Source organism: Phocoena sinus, chromosome 21, assembly GCF_008692025.1.
Source record: "Phocoena sinus isolate mPhoSin1 chromosome 21, mPhoSin1.pri, whole genome shotgun sequence".
Classification (NCBI taxonomy): Eukaryota; Metazoa; Chordata; class Mammalia; order Artiodactyla; family Phocoenidae; genus Phocoena; species Phocoena sinus.
The window spans coordinates 312,144-333,625 of NC_045783.1; the positions used below are offsets into that span (position 1 = coordinate 312,144).

General features: G+C 38.8%; 1 protein-coding gene across 5 annotated transcripts in view; it reads right to left on the reverse strand.

Moving 5' to 3' along the window:
* The window catches only part of TENM3 (teneurin transmembrane protein 3), a 454,793-nt gene that overhangs the window by 168,861 nt on the left and 264,450 nt on the right, over window positions 1-21,482 (reverse strand). The gene's annotated exons all lie outside the window — the stretch shown is intronic.

Consider the following 21,482-nt stretch of genomic DNA (forward strand, 5'->3'; position numbering starts at 1 on the left):
CCATCATATCGTCACGCTTATTTCCTTCAAAGCGTTTATTACAGTCAGTTTCTATCTTGTCCATCCGTTTACTTGGGCGGTGGGTTAAGTTTTTTTAATGCTATTTTAAATGTGCATTTTTCCTCCTTAAATCTCCCCCATTTTCTGTCTTCGCACTTCCTCCCCTTTCTCAATTCCAGCAGCTGCCTTGTTGCACTGCCCCCCGGAGAGACGAGACAGGACAAGAAGTAGAAACAGCCTGAGTGTCCTGCCGGTTTCCCAAAGCCCAGTCTACTGGGTGAAATGGGGTGGACTGGGGTATAACCAGAATGTTTGGGAGAAACGTAGTGTGACGTAAAATAACGGTTTCTCTCCAGGTGGGGGGCAGGAAGAGAACCCTCGGGGAGCTGATGAGAGCAGAGGGCTCCACAGGGCCCAGTGGGACAAGCCCGCCCGGGGGAGGGCTGGGAGGGAGGCGGGGGCTGAGGGTCCCCAGGGAAGCCTGAGGCTCTCCCTATACCTCGACGGAGGGTACGGAAAGGGCAGAGCGAGCGACCCGATGAAGCCAAGCACCCCGAAGCAAGCAGCATGTGAACAGCGACCAGTATGCAGGCCCGTGGCCAAAGACAGACGCCCTTGCCTTGGTCTTCGGTACCATGAAGAACCTCTGGGTGGGGTGAAGTAGAGAGCATCTGGATATAACCAGAATGTTGGAAAGAAATCAAATTTAGGAGGTAAAGATTCCCCTTAGATCAGACAGTTTTCCCATCACGCGTGAGGAAGAGGGAAATGGGGGAGAAGGCGCTGAGAGCAGAGGATTCGCTGTGCCTGGAGAAAGAAGCGGAGGCCAGGGAGCGGATCAGCAGCCCTGAGAATGGAAGACACGTGTCCTCAGACCTCAGACAGAGACCGGCAGAGGTCACAGGGTGCCCAAGAGAAAACTAGTGGGTGGAGGGTTGAGGTGATGAAGTTGTGGAGACCCTCCCTGGGATTTCCGCATCTTAGCGTGATTCACAGGAAGCAGAGCGACCTCTACGGCTTCAAGAGTAGCAGAGAAACTGGACCCAAGCGGCCTGCGCAGACAGGAACGCAGCTGTCGCGGCACCCACACTGCGACTGATAATGAGGAAACAGCATGAACGCTCAAGCCCTGGGACTCCCTGCTGTACTCACAGCATGGCGACAGCGTGGGCTGGGAGACGGAGAGACCCAAATCACCCGAGCGAGGTTTCCAGGGATGGGAGTTTCAACTAAAATCGAGACGGAAATAGAAAAACATGAAGTTGTTTGTCTAGCACCCTAAATTGATGGATATGAATGGTATACCCACTGCCCAGATCTCTGGTCTGTCTTCTCCAGTTAGAATGTAAGCTCCCCAAAGCCTCATTCGCCTCTAAGTATTTTCAGGACTTAGAAAGTTCCTGGTACATAACTGTTGCTCCGTAAATACTGTAAAATAAATAAAATGGTGACTATTGTGCCGATGTGGGCAGTGAGTCTAACAGAAATTAAGCACCTTTTTGGACAAAGACCCACAGCTAATAAACAAATGATGGAATAAAAATAAATAAAAGTTGGAAATTATAGCAAACCCGAACCTGGAAAATGCGTCAGAGCTTTATTCAGAGCGCTTTGGGTCATTTCTCGACGGGAAATGGGGTTTGAACCTCAGCCTATGGACCATGAAAGATTATGATCTTAGCCTTAACACTGAAAACATGGCTTGAGACAAGGAGTTAGACACATGCTGACTTCCAATCAGACATCCCTCTTCTAGTTTCCAAAATTTGTGGTATCAATACATGATGCCCATCTGCTTTGGTGATCCTGGCAAGGAACTCTTTCAAGAACTAGGCTTGAACGACTATGAAATTATTATTTTTCTTAAAGCAAAATGCAACTGTGAGATACTGTTGAAAACAAAGATATATTACTTAAAAATACACTGCTCATCAAGGTTAGCAGAACTGAAGACTCTTTACTTTCAAAGAGTTTCTAATTGTATTTATTTTTAAATAAATTTAGGACTGTACTGTTTATATTGTCATACAGTCTTTTAGTTTATTTTGTAAAACTCAAGTAATTTATTTATTTTCTGGCTGTGCTGCACGGCATGCAGGATCTCAGTTCCACGGCCAGGGATGGAACCTGTGCCCCCTGCAGTGGAAGCGTGGAGTCCTAACCACTGGACCGCCAGGGAAGTCCCCTAACTTATTTAATACATAAATTTACTTTTGTCGCTGCAAGAGAAAATAGAATTTGACTGTTTTGGGGGTTATTTTGGCCACTGACTTTAAAGCTCTGAAGTGCATTTCCCCTTCCTCTGTCTAAATGACTATCCATGTTGGGGGTGGCATCAAATTAGTGCCTTGGAGATGTACGTGCATAGCAAATAAAGAAACATTATAAAACACTGAAAGAGAAACCAAATCACCCTCAATTATATTTTGGAATGACTGGCCTTCAGTATTTTCAGATGGCTTTCTAGGGTGTAAGTACAGAAAGAATTCGTAAAGACTGCTTAAATCGATGTATTTTGAAACCACTTACAAATGATGGCATTCATGTGAGGATGATTCCTTTAAGAATCATTACAGCCTCAAAATAGGTATATTAAAATACACATGTAAAAACCTCTTAGACATTAAGTAGAAAAGGTCTATGTCAACCGACTTTCTATAGAGAACACTTGGTTTCAGATTTGGTAGGAATCTGTCCATTTTTAGGTTCAGACAGGATGCCGTCTTTCCAAAATCAACAATGCCCTTTCCACTGCAATACAGAAATTACCACACACTGACAAGTATATTTTGTGACTTACCTGTATCTTTAAGCCCAGGATCTTAAAAAAACTGTTTCAAGCTCGAACACAACGCTTAGTTTAGGTCTAGAATTCCACAAATATTTAATAAACGAACAGATAAATGAATACTGGAATTCAGCTACATGAAAAGTATACAAGGAGTTTCCAGAAAATTCTTTATCACCTAATTCTCTCTAAGGCACCCACTCCTGTGTGTCACGATGGTCTTTCCCACCCTGTGACTCTTCACCAGTCACACAGCCTTGGGGAGATGCTTCTCACATATCAAAAATTCTGCAAAAATTACTGTCAAAAACATATGCTTTTGACCCGGCATCCACATGAGGTTTGGAGAACAAAGACAGGGATTTTCTTTCCTTCTCAGACCATATTTGGGAATGAAACAAGTGGATCCTGTGAGAATATGCCCTCATTGTATTCGGCAATAAAGCAGAAGCAGCAGCAGCTTCCTTGTAACACAGGGCATACCAGAGCAGCCTGATCTTGTTCTGATGTTTCTAATGATGCCCTGCACAGCACCTGTCTCCAGTTCCTCTGCCATTTGTGCCACCATTTTCACTCTGGTGACAAATGAGAGATGCACACTTGAAGAGAAACTATCGGAGACCGGGAGGGGGAAAATCAATTTCAAAGCCCCAAAGGCAGCCGGTGCAGAAGGTCGCCGAACACTAAGAGTTGCTTTGTGGCTTTGGAATCTTGAGGGGGATTCTATTAACAACAACAGACAGACAAGCACCGTGGAACCGCGTGGCGTCATTGACTGTCACGCCGTGAGGCAGCGAAAACATAAATGGGGAGAGTCACTCAGTATTAAGCACAATTAATAGTTGCTCGTTTTTCTTCTGAAGTTGAAAGATCCGTTTCTTTGTTGATCTGCCTTCACACCAAGCTTTTCATTTCAGCTTTCCGCCTTTGGTTCTAGCATATATTTCTAACTGACTCTGTGATGGATCTTTCCCTGGGTCATGCCACAAATTTTTAATTACTATCTAAAAAATGACATAGATGAACTTATTTACAAAGAAACAGACTCACAGACTTAGAAAACAAATTTATGGTTACCAAAGGGGAAAGCTGGGGGAGGGATAAATTAGGGGATTGGGATTAACATATACACACTACTATATACAAAACAGATCATCAACAAGGAGCTACTGCAGAGCACAGGGAACTACACTCAATACTCTGTAATAACTTATATGGAAAAGAATCTGAAAAAGAATAGATACATGTATATGTATAACTGAATCACTTTGCTGTACACCTGAAACTAACACAATATTGTAAATTAACTACACTCCAATACAAAATAAAAAATAAAAAAGGAAATTAGTAGGGACACAGACTGAATCTCCTTGTCCTTCTTGCTGTCTCCATTCCCACCTTTTGGTCACTGTCGGTAACTCTGTCCTTAATGTTTCTCGGATTTAGGGGTAATTTTCAATTACCATTCTTTTCTGCCTGCCCCCTCCTCCAACCAGTATTCAACCAGTATTCAACCAGTCAGAGAATCTTGCATTCTTTCCTTTATAGCATTTCTCCTTTGCTTTTTTCTCTGTTTCATTCTTTTCTTTTCTTTTGCCAGGGTGGAGAAGTTCTCCTGAGTTCTTATACCTCAACTTCCTCTTTTTAATTTGTTTGGCAAACACCAAGAATGGGCACAGTAACATTTTCATTTCAAATTTCCTTCTACTCTCAAGTGAAATGTCATGTTTTAAGTACGGAACCTGCACAATGCACTGAATTACTTCCATATGTCCAGTCATAACTTCTATCTACCTTTATCTCAGACCACTTACAATTGCTTTTTCTTGCTGTTTTACTCAATCTCTCAGCAGGTACACTTTGTTCCTTGGTAACTCTTCACTTTTGATTGTTTTTGTCTTTCAAAGTAATCACCACAAAACTTACTATTGTTAAGATTTTTAGTGGAAAAATAATCAGATTTTTGGAGTAAATTTAAATGTGCCTTTCTGTATTATACGGAATATCAATTTATTCACTGCTCATTTTATAAGATCCTAACATCAAGTACAAAATTAAACAACTTATAAAATGCAATTAAATTGTAAGCTTACAAGCGTCACCAGGAAACAAACAGGTTAATAGTAGTCTTTTGTTCAGAAGCTTAACATAATCATTATACTCCTCTAAAATCAAGAACATGGTTTAATAAGTCGGAAATTATAGGAACCAAATGAGAAGCATCCCTGGAAAATGTGTTATAGCATCATTTAAAGCCGTGTGAGTCATTTCCTCAGTGGGACATTAGGATAGAAGATAAAAGTCAAAAAGAAAGTGTGCAACCACTGAATGAAATTTTAATTAGATTAACTTCATAATTGGTTATCTTCATAGAAAAGAGGGTTTTTTTTTTCCTTCCATGTTTTATACAGTATTAAAAACCTTTTGAGAGATGAGCAAACAAAGCAAATGATTAGGATGAAAAAAGAATAGCAGTGAGTGTTCAGTTCCTGTCCCTAAGGCACAGCTGAAACCTTTACTGGTGCCACACAGACACCTGGAAAACTATTTCTATTGTCTAAAACCTGATACATCTTATGGGGAGAAAGGCTCTATTCCACAGGAAATGATGCTTTCTTCCTCTTCTTATAGTCTTTGTTGAATAGAGAGAGTAATTTATATCAAACTAAACGTGAACTGTTTAAATGTCTTGATGCCTTGCCTTCTATTTATGTTTCTAGGCAAATCAATAAAAATTTTACCTATAATATAGATTGCTTGCTGCAAATTGGATGCTCTGATTTCAAAGACAATGTGCCAGTAAGAAGAAAGATTGGCAATATTTGGCCAAATTCACAACATTTTCAGAATCCAAAGTTCTCACTTAAGAGCTAAGGATGGGCTTCCCTGGTGGCGCAGTGGTTGAGAGTCCGCCTGCCGATGCAGGGGACACGGGTTCGTGCCCCGGTCCGGGAAGATCCCACATGCCGCGAAGCGGCTGGGCCCGTGAGCCATGGCCGCTGAGCCTGTGCGTCCGGAGCCTGTGCTCCGCAACGGGAGAGGCCACAACAGTGAGAGGCCCACGTACCGCAAAAAAAAAAAAAAGAGCTAAGGAAATTTTAAGTTATAGGTTCTTTCTCCTTCCGGCAAAACATAACTTTCTGGATTTAAGAGGCTTATTAAAGGTCTCATAAGATTTCCTCAACATCAAACAGCTCTTCTGATTCTGATTTTCAGATTTAAAGCAAACGAATCCCACACTTGTGGATTAAATTTACCTGGTAATATATGAAGGCTAAAATTAACTACTGAGTTCAAAATAGTTTTAGTCACTTGATGATGCCCAAACAATGGATGGTTTGCCTGGAATTCATTTTAAGATAAAATACTTTCTAAAAATTTTCAAAATATACAAAATTTAATTATTGTGTTATCTTTCATATTGCCCATTATCACTCACTTAATTACCTGTAATCTATCATTGACAGTATATACATTAAATATTGCATGAGTTAAAACAGACCCAAATATTTGTCAGTATTTATTTATTTATAAATTTATTTATTTCATTTATTTATTTTTGGCTGCTTTGGTTCTTCGTTGCTGTGTGCAGCTTTCTCTAGTTGCATCACGCGGGCTCAGTAGTTGTGGCTTGTGGGCTTAGTTGCTCCGCAGCATGTGGGATCTTCCCGGACCAGGGCTCAAACCTGTGTCCCCTGCATTGGCAGGCGGACTCTTAACCACTGCACCACCAGGGGAGCCCTGTCTGTATATATTTATAAGAAATGATAAAACTGAAAGATGATATTAACTATTGTCTCTGCACTTTGAACCTTAAAACCTGTGCTTCATTATCACAGTCTTCGGAATTTTCACTATCAAATTCTGATTTTTCAGTTCCAAAGCCAAGTGGATTATCTGCTAAATATATACTTGGCAGCATTTGGTAACTGATTAAAAGGCTTGAAAAAGCAGTTTATTTAAGTGGTGTGCTTTAGGGTGATGATGCAAGCAAATATAACATTTTTGGCAGCTATTAAACAGAAAACTAAAGAAAGCAAGCGCGTGTAGAAAATTAGCTGTTTCTATTCAAGGCTGGGTTCCTATTGGTTTTCCTTACCTTTCAGCAACTGATTCTCAATAGATATCCAGAGACCTCTGCAATTACTTAACTGTGCTTAAATACCTAGATGTTTGGAAAGAAACCTCCATCAGTCAAGGATGATGGCCCTAAGCAGTTCTGTGACGATTCCGGAACTAAGAGATTGCAGAGGCTGCTATGAATTTTCAGGGAGAAGCCTACCCACACTAACATCTGCATGAGACTGCAAAAAGTATTCTGCAGTCACCTATCTTTCTCATGGAAACGGGTCCATCAGACTGATGATGGACTCACAGATTTTGGTAGGGCCTTGTGAACTTACATACTCAAGGGTCAGGCCACCAACGTGAGGAGAAAGGTACTTCGAGACTATTACACACATTAAAGCAATGGTTCTCAAACTCCAGTTTATATCAGAATCCCTTGGCAGACTTGTTAGAAAAGGTCTGGGGTGCAACGCCAGCAGCTAATGCAGCTGGTCCACGGACCACGTTTTATTCAAGACTCCCGTCCAGATTGTATAACAAAACAGAAAGTCAGTTCAAAAGACTCCTGCTTAGACAGTCACTGCTGCTAGCTCACTTCAAGTCGTCATTTAGAGCAGCTGTAATTTATACAATGCGAGGCTCAATCCATCTGATCTCAGAATCAAATGGTTTAGATACATTTCATTGCTTTGCGTCATCTCACTCAATCCCTTACTTCCAATACCCCCCCCTTCATTGTTCCTCCCTTTCAGTTTCACCTGTTTGTTAAGAAATTGGTTGCTTCATCCTTTTTAATCTCATTGCCACTTTTAAATGTCTACCGTGTTTATTGGCCTTTACTTTATCCCTAAATTAGACACCAGTATCCATTCCCTCCTGGCTCTTCCGTTTCCTAGAGGTATCTATATTTCCATGTGCTTATCAAACAACATTCAGCAATATACTTTCTTATTTCACAAGTACCTTCTTTTAGGGAGTTCTTTCCTTTTCTCTTTGAACTTGACACTTGGACTTGTGAGTCACGTAGAAGGCTAGCTGATAATTCACCTTGGGTATTTACAGCTTTCCAAAAGGTTTCACTACTTTTCTTCATAGAGATGATGCTATTTCTCTACTCTTAACCTTCTTGGTTGGAATTGTTTTTATATATTCTTTTTTTCCTCTAAAAACTTTGCTTCAATGTATTACCTGGATTAAAATCTATCTAGGAAAGAAACAGCTATCTCTACTCATTCTCTTTACCTATTAGAAGAGACTTCTGGAAAACTCAGTTCTAAACATTTAAAAGCACCGTATACACACACACAAACATAACCTCCTTACTCCTTTACACACCTGCTACTTTGAGGGGAAGGAAAAAAATAAGAGTATTTTCCCACACAACATGCCTTCTCCCTAAGTTTTCTCCTTTGAAGCAGCTGAGGACAAAGCAGTGACAATCAAGGTGCTGCCCCCAGCACTGGCCACGGCAGGTGCACCACCACACACACCCTGACAAAGGCTACAGCAGCGGTAGCTTCTGATCCACAAAGCTACATGATGAAAAAAAATTGTTTCCCTGAAGTTCAGAGGTAGCAGAAATCCCCCACTGAATCCTCATTATTACAGGTGAAGTGTTTTCTATCCTTTACATATTATATTAAAACGTGCTTTCAAGGGTGGGAGCGACAGAACCAGTGAAGAGTAGTACTTAACTGGTAGAAGGAAAGTAAAAAGTATTGGGAGGACTAGTGTTTAATTAACTTCTTCAATAACCACTATGGTAGCGGCAGCCCTTGCCAAAAGCTTTAACTAAGAATAAAAAATTATCAAACGGGACCTAAAGCCGGAAGAGGCTTGCCTCAAGGGGGGATTAAAAAGGTGAAACAGTTAAGAAAAATAAAATTTACCTCGAGTGAGTTAATGATAAACTGAACCTCAATATTTTTTCATTTTGATCATTTAATTTCTGCTAATTTTTAAATAGGACGAGTCTAGAAAAGGTGATGTGTGCATGTGTGTGGGTGTGGGTGTAAATTTTCTAAGAATTGGACAGGGCTCGTTCAAAATGGATTAACTGGGAGTTCCCTGGTGGAACAGTGGTAAAGAATCCGCCTGCCAGTGCAGGGGACATGGGTTTGATCCCTGGTCCGGGAAGATCCCACATGCCACAGGGCAACTAAACTCGTGAGCCACAGCTACTGAGCCCGAGCACTGCAACTTCTGAAGCCTGTGCGCCTACAGCCCGTGCTCCGCAACAAGAGAAGCCACTGCAATGAGAAGCCCGTGCACTGCAAAGAAGAGTAGCCCCTGCTCGCCGCAACTAGAGAAAGCCTGCACTCAGCAACGAAGACTCAACGTAGCCCAAAAAAAAAAAAAAAAAAAGTGTACTTTCTAAAAAAATCCCAAAAAACAAAATGGACTAATTATTTTGCTTCTAATATAAGGTATTATTATTATAAATCTAATTGAAAATGCTTTATAGTATAATATACTGTGCATCCCTGAATTGCAAAAAAGGAAATATTTTAGACTCCTACTAATTAAAATGCCTCTTCTTGTACTACCTTTAAATTAATTATGGTATGCATTTTAAAGAAAAATATTCTAAATAAGAAAACTAAACATCCTTCAAGTGAGTAATCAGCATTAGAATGTAAATTACATATTTTGACATGAAAACAGAAAACAAGTATGTAATGATTCTAGCTGTGACACAGTGAGTTAGTGAGGCTGCTAAACTATTTCATGCTGATAGCATGTTGTGTTCTCAAATCTATTACACTTTTGAATTGATGTGCTATTATCTTTGAACAACTTTCACACTAGGAGGTGATCCCAGCAAGAAAAATGTCTTAAATGAAAAGCTTATAAACAAGATACATTTCACTGCTGTTACCTGAATTAATATGAGCTATTAGTGGTTGTACAAGAGGTTTGAGAAAAAAATTGTTTTATAATATTTTACAAAAAATCGCAGTATGAATGTATTAATAATTATACATTTTAGCAATTGCCTCTGTATCAATTTATAATCATACTGAATGTACAACAGGTACGTGATAAGTACAGCATTATGTGTTAACTGATCTCTGAAAACTGGGAGGCAAAATTCTAGACAGTATTAAGGTGATTTGTGGGAAATATATTTTAGTGAATTCTCTACTGTTTTATACGTTCACTTTTCAGTCTTAAGCAAGAGACGTAAAATATAAAATTTAAGTATAACCACAGTTGTAAAAAATAAATAGGTCTACAATAGGAGGCAAAGTATTTTTATTATGACTTGTTTTAACTTAGACATGTTTATAATCAAGCAACAAGTCATGTTATACAGTTTGCTTGGGAGCATCAAGAACTGAACAACCAGATTAAATATGCAGACTTTTTTTTAACCATTATCAAGATGGCTAAAATAGTTTAATAGTCTTTGTTACATTTTAGTTATTTTAACTGTGTAGCCATGGTATCAAATGCCCAAATCTATATTAGATATTTTCCTACATGTTTTAAGAAATCAATTACACTGGGCTTCCCTGGTGGCGCAGTGGTTGAGAGTCCGCCTGCCGATGCAGGGGACACGGGTTCGTGCCCCGGTCCGGGAAGATCCCACATGCTGCGGAGCGGCTGGGCCCGTGAGCCATGGCCGCTGAGCCTGCGCGTCCGGAGCCTGAGCTCCGCAACGGGAGAGGCCACAACAGTGAGAGGCCGCGTTCCGCAAAAAAAGAAAAATAAATTAAAAGATATCAATTACACTACTGTTGGTAGTTATTACATACTAAATATATTAAAATTAAGATGGAAATGAAAAAGATCTTAAAATTCCTATGTGCTGGGCTTCCCTGGTGGTGCAGTGGTTGAGAATCTGCCTGCCAATGCAAGGGACGCGGGTTCGAGCCCTGGTCTGGGAGGATCCCACATGCCGCGGAGCAACTGGGCCCGTGAGCCACAACTACTAAGCCTGTGCGTCTGGAGTCTGTGCTCCGCAACAAGAGAGGCCGCGACAGTGAGAGGCCCTTGCACAGCGATGAAGAGTGGCCCCTGCTCGCCGCAACTATAGAAAGCCCTCGCACAGAAACGAAGACCCAACACAGTCAAAAATAAATAATTTATTAAAAAAAAATTCCTATGTGCTATTTGAACAAGATATAATCTACTTAATTATTAATTCATTTAATTATTGGTGGCTTAAAATTGCTCAGCAAAGCTCTTTCTATAAATTTGAGAAGGAAGTGTGAATATAGGTAAAGAGAAGAATTTCAGCTGTCGATGTCAGTTGATGAAGAATAAAAGAATTCCAGGGTTGTTAAGAGATGTTGAAGGTATCCTAATCAATCAGATGTGTGACAGTGAACAAGAAGGATTTAACAAAACAAAACAGAAAACAACCAGTGCAAAGAGTGGTGAGTGGTTTAAATTAGGCTGATTGAGGACCTATTTACTGTGTACAAAGAAAAAATCATGTAATTTAAATTTCATAAAATCTCCACTCTGTGTGATTGTAAACTCTGCTTTTTTTTAAGATGAGAAAACTGAGCCTTAACTTGGCAAAGTTAGTACAGGGGCAAAGTCATGACTTTTTGTCCTTAAAACTTACGTTTTTTAACCAGTTATGTAATATAGTAGTAGTAGTCACCGAATGAGCTGTGTATCTTAATGGATGTGTAAAGCACCCTTCTATCTGTATTTATCTCGTATTTAAAAAAGATACCAGGCTTTTATGATACTGAATACACGGATGACTGTGGAGCCTACAGCCAGTCCTTTTGTTGGAAAGTCATTAATGTTCAAGAGGTATCCTGAGACAGAGAAAAGAGCTCACCAAGAGGAGGGGTTACCAGTAACGTCCTCACCTTTTAGTTTTTGCAGTTTGTGTGTGATTAATTCAATACAAAATTCTTCACTCATTCTTTGGGATGAGTAGTGAAGTGATCTTGAAAATCTTTTTTAACCACTTAAAGGTTATCCAGCGAGCTCATGGCAAAGTACCCCCCAAGAGTTATAAACCATAAAAATGGGTTAAATATATAAAATGGGTCCAAATTTGCTGACCTTTTCAGTGATGGCAAGTGGCTGTCAGTAGTATGCTACCAAGAATTTATTTTTGAAAAAATTATTTATGTCTCTTTAAGGTGCAGGTATTATTCAAGAATAAGTAAGAAAGCACTGCTGCTCTGAAGGAACTGTTAGTCCAGAGAGAATATTTTGAAAACGTGCATTTGGAATTATTTTCATTATAATTTTGTTGCCAAGAACGGTGATTGCCACCTATGCCAATTATCAGTTTTCTAAACTGCTTAAATGTCTGCAAAACATGGAATTTTAGTGGGGTTTGCCTTCGTTTACTTAAAAATGTGAAATTGCAAAAACATCCAATTAGTTTGCTAGAAAATGAAATTAGCCAAGATACAACAGATACCGTACGATCTCATTTATATGTCGAATCTAAAAAAATTAACTTCGGGACTTCCCTGGTGGTCCAGTGGTTAAGACTCTGTGCTCCCAATGCAGGGGGCGTGGGTTCAATCCCTGGTCAGGGAACTAAGATCCCACATGCTGTGCTGCACGGCCAAAAAAAAAAAAAAAAGTCAAACTCTTAGAACCAGAGAGCAGAATGGTCTGGGAGGCGGGGGAACTGGGGGGACACTTTCGGTTATAAGGTGAATAAGTCGGGAGCTAATGTGCAGCCTGGTCATTACAGATAATAATACTATATTGTGTACTTGAAATTGCTAAAAGAGTAGATCCTACGTGTTCTCACCACACATACACACAAAAGATAACTATGTGACGTGATGGGTGCGTTAATTAACTCAGACACACACACACACACACATATAAAATCACCATGTACACCTTAAAAAGACAAATTGTACAGTCTAAATATATACAACTTTTATTTGTCAAAAGGAAGTACACATAATTGTTAGATAGGATTGAAAAATGTTTAAGGTATGATGACTCTGATATGTAATTATTTCATAGGTGTATAAATAATTTACTAAATGAACAAACTTAACAGACTTAAATAAAAGAAAATTATTTAAAAATATTATCGGGGCTTCCCTGGTGGCGCTGTGGTTGAGAATCCACCTGCCGATGCAGGGGACACGGGTTCGAGCCCTGGTCTGGGAAGATCCCACATGCCGTGGAGCAACTAGGCCCGTGAGCCATGGCCGCTGAGCCTGCGCATCCGGAGCCTGTGCTCCGCAACGGGAGAGGGCACAACGGTGAGAGGCCCGTGCACAGCGATGAAGCGTGGCCCCCGCTTGACGCAACTAAAGAAATCCCTCGCACAGAAACGAAGACCCAACACAGCCAAAATAAATAAATAAATTAAAAATAAATAAATAAATAAAATAAAAATATTATCTATTTCATTTCATCCTTTCAAGTTTTAGTTTTATATATGTATGATAACATGCTACAACTGTATAATTTTTAATTTGATAAATACATATATTTTGGAGTTGTGTACTTTATTTTTCTCTTTCATATGTAATAAAAAAAATGTGGAGACACTACAAGAAGAAAAGGTAATGAATTTGGAACCTGAGATCTAGCTGAATGCTAGTGACCACATGATCTCAGGTACTTTACTAAATCTCCATGTACCTTACAAAGAAGTTAAGATTAGATAATCTCTAAAATCAGTTCCCACCTTGAAATCTGCTCTGGAATATAGTCCAATCTTTTTCAGAAGCAGTCATACCTTCTACAGGTCCTCCATAATAAATTTGAGTTTTTCACAGGGGTACATTTCATAAACGTCTGCTGAATGAATGAATGCATTCAGGCTTTATTTTATGAAGCATCACTACCCCACCACTATCTCAGATAATTTCTTCCCCATACTATCACTGTTAGCTTTCTCTAAAACAAACCCAAAGCCTGTCTTTGAAAATTTACTTCATAATTTATTTCCTCTAGGAAGTCACCCAGTTAAACTGAGGATATAGTGATTATTCTCACAATAACACAATACCTAGCTCCAAAGCTGAGAATGCTACCTAACTGCTCACAACAATTAATCAGCGTAAATTCCTGGTAACTGTCATTGCCTTCACTGCCTTGGTAGCTGTCATTTACCTTTATAAATGCTAACTCAATTATTTTATTTTTAAAGGTATAGCATAAGAATAAAGAAAAAAGAAACTGAAGTGCCAGATACTTTACATATGATATTTCAAGGAATACTTATAAAATGTTTGTGAAGTATCATCAAAGGTTATCAGGTTATCAGGTAAAAACGTATAAGTACTTGGCCCAAGGTTATATAGCTAGTAGGATGTTGAGATTTTAACCCAGATCTGGTGTCTAGTACACCATGACCAAAAAGAAGCAATATTCTATTAGTGCAGGATGTAACTGGAGCAAGATGACTTCTGGTAGTAGCACTTTAAGTGGTTCAGAATATGAGGTGAGATGCAAAGAAATCATAAAGAGGGCTTTAGCAGAATCAGAGGGGTTATCAAATAGAATTTATTAAACTTAGTTGGCTAATTGCATGTTCAAGAATTTAATCTTAATGGGCTAAGAAGAAAGGGTTCTGAGAATGGTGTAATACGACACAGACTCAGGTTTGCAATTAAGGGAGAAAGAAATCAAACAGGCGCAAGAATGTCAAGGCAAAATGAAGAAACGCAGGAAAAGAAAAGCAATTGTCTTTGACAGGGTATATATTAATTGGTGATGAAACGAGGGGATGAAATTTTAGAGAGAAACACATAGTTTTGAAATTGCACAATAAATTCTAGGAAAAGATAAAATCAACATGTAGTAATGATGTTAAGTAGAGACAACACACACACACACACACACACACACACACACACAAAATCAAGGAAAGAGGACTGAAACATATTTTCACAGACAACATTAGTGAAGAGTAAAAGAATTTTTTAAAACTTCCAAAAACAGTTGCTGAGGAAGAAGAGAGGTATCTCAAAATGAATAGGTCATATCCGGAAAAAGATTATGGTTAAATCACAGTCATTAGCTACGACCAGAGTAGTGGCACAGATGACCTTTTACTTTGATCATGTTCAGAGAAGCGACCAGAAATGTGCTAGGAGTAACTAAGAATTCATTACTCTAAATACTATGGAAATTCAGGTTATCATATATGAATATTTTATACAGATTGATGTTATCCAAAACCAAACATTACCAGAGTATACAGTATTTGCAACTGGTTGGAATTATGCTTTCAAAAATCATCTAAGGCCTACAGCAAATGATTAATACATACTTTCTTGGTATCTTAATTACTATTAAAAAAAAACTGGTTCACCTCAGTTAAACAAAATAACACTCCTACTCTTTTGTACAGTAACTTCATCATACTCAAAAGATACCTAAAGCTTTAAAAACCTTAAATATAACTGGGGTCTAACTTCTGACTGATGTGAAGACAATGCATCTATCAAGGCTTTTATGGATTCATTCCAAACATTTATTACTTTAGTTAACTAAATGTTTCAGGGATATGAATAGTTGCCTTTCATTATAATTTGAAGATTTTTTTTCTTCTCAAGAACAAAATTAACAGACTTGAAAAAATTCATGTACTTTTTGTTTAATGACAGGAATAGTGAAAAAAAAAACCAAGAGATTTTATTCTGGTAAAACTATGGTTAAGGCTTGGACTACCTAACTCATAAAGATAAATTAGACATAATTATTCCAGTTAACACAAATATGTTCTTCATTCCTGGAGTGAAGAGAGCTACTTAATAATAAAAGATATTCATCCAGCTGTTAAGCAGTTGGGTTATCTAATCCTATGCAATGGCTGTTATTACTATTATTATTGTTTGGTCATATTTAGAAAAAACATTTATGAAGCACCTATTGCCAGATGAGTTGTTTACATTATTTCATTTAATACAACACTATTATGAGTAGGTATTATTATTGCATTGGAAATTGACCTCAGATTTAAATAAGTAAATAATTTGTAGATGACTACATGGAGAGTTTAAATGCGGGATCTACGATTAAAAATCAGGTCTGGGGCTTCCCTGGTGGCGCAGTGGTTGGGAGTCCGCCTGCAGATGCAGGGCACGCGGGTTCGTGCCCCGGTCCGGGAAGATCCCACATGCCGTGGAGCGGCTGGGCCCGTGAGCCATGGCTGCTGAGCCTGCACTCCGCAACGGGAGAGGCCACAACAGTGAGAGGCCCGTGTACCGCAAAAAAAAAAAAAAAAAAATCAGGTCTGACTGCAAAGCACATGTTTTTCTCATGATGCTAAACTGTGTTTATACCTCTACTAGATCTACTAGGTTTTATTCAGGAATATATATCAATATTGACTCCTGGGAATGACCTTTATTTTAGAGCTACAATCAGCCCACAGCCTACTTTCTCATTTTAATTATTGGCATGATGGCTGCTAAACAACCAAATGGAGACTATAGCACTACAGCTGGTTAGTAGCAATCCTGTATTAAAAATGATGCTTTTGTTTTCACTTAGTAATCATCTTTGAATCTTTATCTCATACTTTATTTTAGAATGAGGACTCTTTCAGTATAAGAGAATGGTTTCAGAAACCAAATTATAATGTTGCCAGAGACACATGGATCTTTGAGTAAAACCAGGATCAAATTTATCTTTGCTTAACATTTTTAGTTAATATATGATTTACCTTTAACATTTTACATTTAAGAAATTAAATTTGAACTTTTTGGGAAAAAAAAGTCATTCAACATGCTGACTTCAGTATATGCCCCCTCCTGTTCTCTTGATACTGTGAGAAGAAAATAAAGACGACCATTTTACGTATCATTTCTAGGAGTGACACATTTTGGGGGCCAACAGAAGCTTTCTCTGTGAAGGGGTTGACAAAGGGTTAAATATTTGCTACATGTTGGCAACAGAAACTAGAAAGTTTCAAAGTAGGAGTCACACCTGTATTCAACCAAGGGCTGCCTTTCCACTGCCTCTAACTTGATCTCTGTTATTATTAACCTTATGTATAAAATAATTTGAACTTACAAAGTAACTTTACTCTTGGGAATAAAACTTCGCAGGGTAGCCATGTGCCTCTTTGCCCACCACAGCCTTGGTTTATGCCTGTAGTTCCGGTGTAACTGTTCACAGTCCCCTTTCACTCTCATATTACCCTGGTTTGATGATCGATTATATGGTTACGATAGAGCACAGGCGCTGAACTAGGACTGCAACAGCTGCTGGAATTACCCTCCTCTCATTGAGACAAAAATTTTTAAGCCACAAATTGAAACAAGTCTTAAATATAAACACCGCCTAGCAAATGCTCCTGCATCACACATCCGTCTTCCTCTGTCTTCCTATTACTCTTACAACTGGACACATATCCCTCTATGGGCCTTTTAACAAATACCGTAAGTTATTAAAGGTGAAATATTTCAAGAGATCTGGAATCCCTTGAGTTTTACTATTCATTAGTATGTAATTTTAGATGAGTTTACTGGTCTTTTTTTTTTTTTTAAACAAATGGAGATGGTGAGACTCTCAAAGATTAATTAAGAATATCTTAGGACTTCCCTGGTGGCGCAGTGGTTGAGAATCTGCCTGCTAATGCAGGGGACACGGGTTCGAGCCCTGGTCTGGGAAGATCCCACATGCCGCGGAGCGGCTGGGCCTGTGAGCCACAACTACTGAGCCTGCGTGTCTGGAGCTTGTGCTCCGCAACAAGAGAGAGGCCCGTGTACCGCGATGAAGAGTTACCCCTGCTCACCGCAACTAGAGAAAGCCCTCGCACAGAAATGGAGACTCAACACAGCCAAAAATAAATATAAAAATAAATGAATAAATAAAAGATTACTATTTAAAAAAAAAGAATTTCTTATCCTAGATCCACATCTGATTTTGAAGTTTACGTTCAGTAACTTTAGCTTCTTCAGTTTTACCTCTCTTTACTGTATTTTGTGATTTTCTCTTTGTGATTTTCTCTTTTCCCACAGGTGTCCTTGGGTTTCCTCAAACTATCTTTAACCAAAGGATATGGCATTACTCAGTAAACTTAAGTCAGTAGATTACCTTCCCAGGTATATTTTACTTACAGCTGTATCTTTAATTATGGAGGATCTTACTACTTACTGCCTTGTTAAAGGTAGCTGGTTATCAGCTTGTACTATACGGCCAAGATGTGTGTGTTGCTGCCTAGACTTCTAATAGGCAAGGCTGACTCAGACCTGATTGTCTTTCCTTTTCCTTAGAACCATTTAGAGTGAAGATAAAAGAGGAGGAAAAAAAAGGAGAATATCTTACTTTAGTAAATGATACTTCTGTTTAGGTTTTTTTTTTTTAAAAGATGTAGCAATTGATCTCACATTAAAGCAGCCCAAGACATCTTGATATTTGAATTAAAAATGCAATAATAAAAAGGTAATTTAATATGCAATTTCACACATTAATAATTAGCAAAGCCTTGCTGAGCTACAAGGTAAAAAGCTATGGGAACATCACTAATGAACTATCAAGGCCAAAGTAGACGTCAATAAATGAGACTTTAATAAATCTTTTATTAAATAGCTACACATGAACCACTTGGTTAACATCTAATAGGTAACTACTAAGCTACGTAATTCACATATGTAAGTGAGCAACTTGCAGGCAATTAACTTTACAATTGCTGAAGGTCAGGAATCTCAATCGAGTCTCCGTACTGCTCCTTTAAGTGGTGCTATCCTGAGTCAAGGGTACACTTTTCTTCAGCTGCTCTATATTCTGGTAGCAGCTATTATTATGTACGGAAGCAGCTGAAGTATAAAATAAACAAAGCAAGAGCTATAGGCTATCAGATGCCCTACAAATGAATTATACAAAGTACAAGAAATACTGAGCTCAAAGAAAAGGAGTCTTCAGAAAAGTTCTAAGCAAGTACTGGCGTTCTGTCTAGGCCCTGATTGTTACTTTTAGGAGATGATGAGATGATAAGAATATGCTTATAAACGGCAAATGCTTGTCCGCATCTTGATGTAACTCTAGATCTGAAACTCGCTGGAGATGGGCGACCAGAGCTACTCTGTTTAGTGGGTGGAAGTGCATAGTACACAATAACATCGACAGTCTCCAGCGGCAGCGACGGCTAAGTTCATTAGAGAAAGGAATACACACACTTTTATGGAAGCAAGAAACTGCTGGTGGGAAAGCATGCTTTTTACTAAATCAAAAGGAAAGCTACTGTTGAAACAGACAGGACACATCTTTTACGTCTTTTGTACCAAGTTTAGGTGCAAATGACTTGAGATTTTCATGGATTATTACATGCCACTTGTAACCAACTATTATCAGGATATGCTGAAAGGAGAAAAGGGGAAGAGACAAAGAGAAAAAACACCAGAGATCCTTATCTACACAGAACTGAATTTCAACCTTTATAGCTTACATCCTTTAAATGACAGTTTCAGAAAAGTGACAATCAGTAAGATGGGTCTATGTATAAATAGCAATAATTACCAGAGACGAAACTCTACACTAGATTAAAAAACAGTCAAAGGCAGACACAAGTCTGGATAAAGTCGTTAACATACTTGAAACTGAGAATCATACTCAATAGGGAACCTTAACTAAAAAAGGAAAAATCAATGATAAGTAAGACTGGTTGTTCACCTCGAGTTCCAGCCAAGCGAGACTATTAAAGAAACCACAGTGGCACTATGTCAGTACAGTGGGAAATTTTCACACCTCTGCCTAGGCTGATTCACTGAGTACCTGAAAGTTGAAATGCCATTTTTTTTTGATTAGTAATATTATAAGATGTGAACATTGGAAAAGGAGAAAATAACAAAATTATACTACAGATTGAAAAATTTTAGCATGATGTACAATTTTCAAATTCATTGTACTTTCTATATATGTGTGTGAGAGTATCAACTGATAGATTTTCTTACTACGTCAATTCATAAAACCATAAAATGTAATTCCATTGATGGTTCACTAACGGTATCGCTTTGAAATGGAATTTCAAATGGTACGGCTTTGAAATCGCCCTGAGAGTGATTTCTCATACGGTCTGAACTTAGAGAAATCAACTACAATTTCACATATAGCTACTGTGGGTTGTCCTCTAAGGAGCTCCTTTCTTCCCTAACTTCCCAGCAACAAATATTCATTAGCACAATATGAGGAATAACAAGAACACACTTATCTTTCCCCCAAGTTATTCCAAATACCTGCTCTATAAGACGTGGCTTCAACTTTCCTATCACTGGGTTTTGAGGCTTTTGTGTTAACTACCACGTCCCCTAAATTAAACACATTTCTGATGACCTAACTTGGCATATTTCATAAATATCTGTCAAAACAATTACTGTCACCTACAATGCAATTATCCATATTCAATTTGATGACTCAACTGGAAAATTACTTTTTTCCTAATAAATTTTTTTCCAAATGTCAGTAGTGCATCGGTGTTGATTGTTCAGTGTGTGCTAATTAATGACACAGTAAGTTTAGCTCTGTGCTAAGAAGAAAATCTGTGTACGTGATGCTTTGTCTTTAAGTGAAAAAACCTGCTGTTGGCCTACTTCTCCTGCACTTTCTAATTTTTCCCAGAAGAGTGTTCAATATTACAAAATAAATAATCAAACCCAACTACTCTTGGCTGACACTGTAGATGAAAAGACAAGGGTTCTTTGGAAACTTCTTTTTAGGTCAAGAGTAAAAGAAAAGACAGAAATACGTTACTGCTGACAACTAACTGTGAGGACATCCTGCTTGCTCGTCCGCAGGGCAGAATCGGTTTAGATCATGCAATTAATGGCAAAAAAAAAAAAAAGGAATTTATTCATCATGAAACCCGTTTCTTCACCCAGAAGCTAATTTAAATGCTGACTTTAGCCAGGGGCTCTACGGGGCAGGGCACCCTCCCAGGAGGTCCAGAGCCCTCTGGTTTCTGGCTTTATGTGGTGATGAGTCTTTTTCTCTGAACCTACTGGAACCTTAGGGCAGGAAAGAAATAAATACCAATAGGAGTGTTAGAGGAACACGGCTGCAAAGCTGCCAATAGGAGACCCGTGAGTTAGGGCACCACACTCTTTGCTTGTGTGATGCGTAACACAAAGGAGATGCTGACTGTTGAGGTCCTGGCCAAAGGATGAAGGTAAGATTTTCTGTGCCCAGAGATATTTAAAAATGAAATGAATTAGCTCAAAATAGCTCCTACTGATCTACACTCTTGGGTGAGCAGGTTGCTAGCTGTGGCCTGAGATGTGCTAGAAGTCATTAAGAACCTCACCAGCATGTGTCAGAGAAAGAGCACTGAGCTGGCAAAGGTTCTGGAAGCGAAGGGGTCCACAGGCCATGCTGAGGGCAGGCCATGCTGCAGAAATGGGGCAAAATGATTTTGTACAGTTACAGATTCTCAACTGCATGATGCAGACCAGAGGATGGAAATTTCAGGAATCATAAGGAAGAATTTTCGAACAGAATTGTCTAAACATGAATGGAAATAATGATGGAAGGAAACTTAAAGGTCCCATCTCCCTCATATTGCAAGAAACTAAAATATCCTTAACAAATGGTCCTCTGACTTGTTCTGAAGCATCAGCAGTGGGGGTCCACTACGATTTTAGGATGTGATGGACAAAACGGAGTCTGTGAAAAGCAGGGATGTCTGGAACCAAGTAGATGCTCAATATAATCACTGAATCATGGG